Source organism: Neophocaena asiaeorientalis, unplaced genomic scaffold, assembly GCF_003031525.2.
Source record: "Neophocaena asiaeorientalis asiaeorientalis breed wild unplaced genomic scaffold, Neophocaena_asiaeorientalis_V1.1 scaffold91, whole genome shotgun sequence".
NCBI classification, from domain to species: Eukaryota; Metazoa; Chordata; class Mammalia; order Artiodactyla; family Phocoenidae; genus Neophocaena; species Neophocaena asiaeorientalis.
The window spans coordinates 8,789,088-8,794,257 of NW_020173198.1; the positions used below are offsets into that span (position 1 = coordinate 8,789,088).

Below are 5,170 nucleotides of genomic sequence, written 5' to 3' on the forward strand. Positions count from 1 at the left end.
GGGGGGGGGGGTTAAGGGGAGGCTTTAGCCTTCCCCATCCCTCAGTTTCTGTCACGCCACCGCTCTTTAATATGGGCAGCTGACATTTTCATAATCTGATGTGCTATTCAACATCCTCATTTTCAATCCTCCTTCCCAGCAGAGTCCCAATGCGTCTCCTAGTGTAAAAATTCTGGGGCTACCTCTGCTGAGTAGTCTCCAAAGATTTACCCTTCCTAAGATAGCAGAATGGGTTCCATTCAGAAAAATCACTTTCCTGAAGAGCAAACATCCGAACGGCACAGCTGAGTCTTGGGCCCTGGCTTTCAACAGCTTTGGGGGGTTAGCTCTGCAACCAGGGACTCCAGGGCATTGTCATGCCCTTTAAAGTGGAACAGGCTACTGTTGAGGACACAGGCAGATGTAGTAAATTGGCTCTGTGCAGTGGATTCTTGTTCTTTTCCCTAGGCAGGGTTTAAAGGAAAAAAAAAGGAAGTAGGCTGCTTGATAAAAACTCCAATAGGCAGGATGAGAACTTGATTCAATACTGTTCCCAGCAGTTTACTGTGCGAAGCTCTGTAGTAGGTGTTCAGGAAACAGAGAAGTGAAAGAGGTGCAGTTTTGCCCTTGCGGGGCTGGTGGCCTAGGGATGAAACAGACATATAAACAGGTAACTAAAATACTGACTAGCCTCGGCCAGCACCTTTCATAATTTAATATTCACATGAACTACCTGGGATCTTCTAAAAATTCAGACTCTCAGAAGTAGATTTGGGGAAAAGCCCGAGATCTGCCTTTCTCACAAGATCCTAGGTGTTGCTGCTACTGGTCTAAGGACCACATTTTATTAGTGAGGGTCCAGGCATTGGAAGCATGGCCTCTAGAGCCTGACAACCCTGGGTTCAAATCCTGGTTCCTCCACTAACTAGCTGAGCGAGCTTGGAAGCTCCTTTAGCTCTCTGAGCCTCAGTTTCTTCCTCTGTATGAGGATAATAATTCCTACTCAGGGTGTAGTGTCAGCGTCAAATGGTATAGTTCAGGTTAAGTGCTCAGCCCAGTACCTGGCACACAGTAAGCACTCACTAAGTGGTAGCTGTTTGGGGGACAGGCTATTGAGAACAATTTAATTACTTTATTTTTGTGTGTGTGTTTCGTAGAATTTAAAAAAATATTTATTTGCTTATTTTGGCTGTGTCGGGTCTTAGTTGCGGCACACGGGCTCTTTGTCATGGTGTGCAGGCTTGGTAGTTGTGGTGCACCAGCTTAGTTGCCCCACGGCACATGGGATCTGAGTTCCCCGACCAGGGATCGAACCTGCGTCCCCTGTGTTGGAAGGTGGATTCTTAACCACTGGACCACCACGGAAGTCCCCTAGAATTTTTTATTTTTATTTTTTAGAAGTTATTTCATTGAAGTATAGCTGACTTACAATGTTGCATTAATTTCTGCTGTACAGTAAAGTGACTCAGTTATGCATATATATTCTTTTTCACATTCTTTTCCATTCTGGTTTATCACAGGAGATTGAGTATAAGTCCCTGTGCTTTACAATAGGTCCTTGTTGTTTATCCAGTCTATATATAAGAATTTGCAGCCGCTAATCCCAAATTTCCACTCCATCCCTCCACTCTCCCTCTCCCCCTTGGCAACCACAGTCCGTTCTCTATGTCTGTGAGTCTGTTTCTGTTTCATAAATAGGTCATATTTTAGATTCCACGTATAAGTGATATCACATCGTATTTGTCTTTCTCTGTCTTACTTCACTTAGTATGATAATCTCTAGGTCCATCCATGTTGCTACAAATGGCATTATTTCATTCCTTTTTATGGCCGAGTAGTATTCTACTGTATATATATGTACCACATCCTCTTTATGCATTCACCTATTGATGGACATTTAGGTTGTTTCCATGTCTTGGCTATTGTGAATAGTCCTGCTACGAGCATAGGGGTGCATGTATCTTTTTGAATTGTAGTTTTGTCTGGATATATGCCCAGGGGTGGGATTGCTGGATCATATGGCAACACTGTTTGTAGTTTTTTGAGGAACCTCCATACTGTTCTCCATAGTGGCTGCACCAGTTTACATTCCCATCAACAGTGTAGGAGGGTTCCTTTTCTCCACACTCTCTCCAGCATTCATTATTTGTAGACTTTTAATGGTGGCCATTCTGACCAGTGTGAGGTGGTATCTCATTGTAGTTTTGATTTGCATTTCTCTAATAGTGTTGTTGAGCAGCTTTTCATGTGCCTGTTGGCCATCTGTATGTCTTTAAGAACTGTTCTAGAATTCTGAAGTTAGTGCTATGGGCATTCAAGGAAGGCTTTACAGAGATGGCAACATTTGAGCTGTTGGGCAGAATGGGAAGAAGTATAGGGCAGGTGGGGAGCACGGGCAGATGTCTTACAAGCGGCAGAATGCTGGGCACAGTTGTTCTTGGGTCAAGATTCTGTGTGACATATGGTCGGTGGAGGCTCTGCTATTTCTGCTCCTTCTGCTTCTTTGTTTTTGTCTTTTTTTTGCGGTACGCGGGCCTCTCACTGTTGTGGCCTCTCCCAGACGCGCAGGCTCAGCGGCCGTGGCTCACGGGCCCAGCCGCTCCGTGGCATGTGGGATCCTCCCGGACCGGGGCACGAACCCGTGTCCCCTGCATCGGCAGGTGGACTCTCAACCACTGAGCCACCAGGGAAGCCCTCCTTCTGCTTCTTACTCACTCCTGCTGTCATTGTTGCTCTGGAAGGGACATGTGTAGCGGTCTGCATGGAGCTGCTCTGTCCAAAACACTAGCTGTATGTGGCTAGTCAACATTTGCAATGTGCCATGCCACATGGTGAAATGACAATATTTTGGATATACTGGGTTAAAGGAGATATATAATAAAATATGTAACAATATATATTATTAAAATTAATGTCACTGGGTTTTTTTTTTACCTTTTTAGAAAATGTGGCTAGTAGGAAATATAAAATTAAGTATGTGTCTCATGTTATATTTCTATTTATTTGGAGCCTCTATCTGGTTCTGACTGGTTGCCTTGTTGAGCCTGGGTCAGGGTCAGTGGGAAAGTCTGATCTGGCAGGCTAGGGTATCCTCCCAGTGGCTGGGGCAGCTAGGAAAACAGGCATGGAACAGAAATGAGGGCTGGGTTTGGGGAAGTAAGGAGATCAATCACTGTTCCACCAGAAGTTCACACATGTGCTGTGTATGTTAGCTATTGCTGCATAACAAACTACTCCCAAACTTAGTTGCATAAAACAATACCTGTTATTAATGCTTACACCTGTTATAATTGTTTGTGGGTCAGTTGGGAAGTTCTGTTGATCTACACTTGGCTGGGCTGATTTTGGTCTGGTCTCTATGGGTTTTGGATTTAGTTGGCCTGCAATGGGGCTTAGCAACCACTAAATTTTAAAAGCTACCCAGGAGATCCTAAAGCAACCAGGATGGAGAACTATTGATTTAGACCTTAAAGTAGGGGTTCTCAAACTTGAGCATGCATCAGCATCCCCCTGAGGGCTTATTCAAATATAGATTGCTGGGTCCCACTGTCAGAGTTTCTGATTCAGAAGGTTTGGATTGGGTCCTAATCACCTGCATTTTTTACAAGTTCCTAGCTGCTGCTGCTGCTGCTGGTCTGGGACCACACTCTGGGAACTACTGAACAGGAAGGAAACAGCTATGAGGTAATGATGAAAGAAGATTCCTACCAGACATAATGGGGAAGTAGGATCGGCTGGGAGGAGGAGGGGAGAGGAAGTGAGGTAAGAGATTAGGTTTAAGAGTCCTCACTGCTTACTTCCTGGAGGAAGTAGCAAAGGCCAGTGAGTTGTAGAAATCTCCAGAAAGGTTTTGGGGGATCTGAGAGAATCCAGCTTTCCGTGACACAGCCTAGAGAGACTGTAGGTCTCTAAGAGAAACCTGCTTTGGCATGGCATCGAATTCAAGGTGGCTCAGGAATGGTAGATTGACAAAGGTTGAGGAAAACCTGGGGTGAGGGTGGACTTGAGGGTGACCGCCCAGAGTCTCAACTGCTGCACAACCTCCCTGCCACCCAAGGGTTTACATCACCCTCCCCCCTGCCTTGGGGCTACAAAGGTCATTGTGGACCTTTAGAAGCTGGGGTTGGAAAGAAACAATCACAGGGACACGAGGATGGAAGCAGGAGCAGGACCCACCATCATGGGTAACGGATTCCAGCATGAAATCTAGGAAACAACACAATCCAGACCAGCGTGGATCTGCTATTCCTCAGCGAGAAGCAGCAAGAACAGAAGCTGACAGGGAAAGCAGGGCCAGCACTAGGGTCAGGCAAGGGAGGCACTTTAGAACCCCAAATTTAAGGGTAGTTCAAGTGCAGGGTCAGTGCTCACCGTAGCCCCAGTCCCCACACAAAGACATGTGGGATGAGACCCCCCCCTAAACTGAGGTCCTACAGACCCAACAGCCTTCCCAGAATGCCATTGGGATTCTTACATGTTCCATGCATCCATCTTGGGAGGGGGTCAGGATACAGCACAGACCTTAAGCTGAGGGAAAGAGTTCTGATCCCTCTGTTTCCTGGGAAAAGTCTGTTTTAAGTGAGAGGAGACTGGATTATCTTTAACAGGTAAGTTTCCTGAAACAGGAAGAGAATTTCAGACCCAGATGACAAGAATGTTGGGAAACAAGAAACTTGCCGGGTTCGCACAACTGAACAATAATCTGTAAGTATCAAATTTGTTACGAGGTATTTCACAGTTGACATAAATTGCATCAAAGGTTTTGACAAACAGAGCTGCCATATGATCCAGCAATCCCACTCCTGGGCATATATCCAGACAAAACTGTAATTCAAAAAGATACATGCACCCCAATGCTCATAGCAGCACTATTTACAATAGCCAAGACATGGAAACAACCTAAGTGTCCATCAATAGATGAACGGTTAAAGAAGATGTGGTACGTATATACAATGGAATACTACTCAGCCATAAAAAAGAATAAAATAATGTCATTTGCGGCAACATGGATGGACCTAGAGATTATCATACTAAGTGAAGTAAGTCAGAAAGAGAAAGACAAATACCATATGATATCACTTATATGTGGAATCTAAAATATGACACAAATGAACTTATCTACGGAACAGAAACAGACTCACAGACATAGAGAATGGACTTGTGGTTGCCAAGGGGAAGGTGGGTAGTGGAG

The 5,170-nt window shown here is 45.0% G+C and overlaps 1 long non-coding RNA gene across 1 annotated transcript in view; it reads left to right on the forward strand.

Moving 5' to 3' along the window:
* The window catches only part of LOC112399387 (uncharacterized), a 35,267-nt gene extending 30,401 nt beyond the window's left edge, over positions 1 to 4,866 (forward strand). Inside the window, exon 4 of the long non-coding RNA XR_003003207.1 lies at positions 3,588 to 4,866. This is a non-coding gene — a long non-coding RNA (uncharacterized LOC112399387). The remainder of the gene's footprint in view (positions 1 to 3,587) is intronic.
* The last annotated feature ends 304 nt before the right edge of the window (positions 4,867 to 5,170 follow it).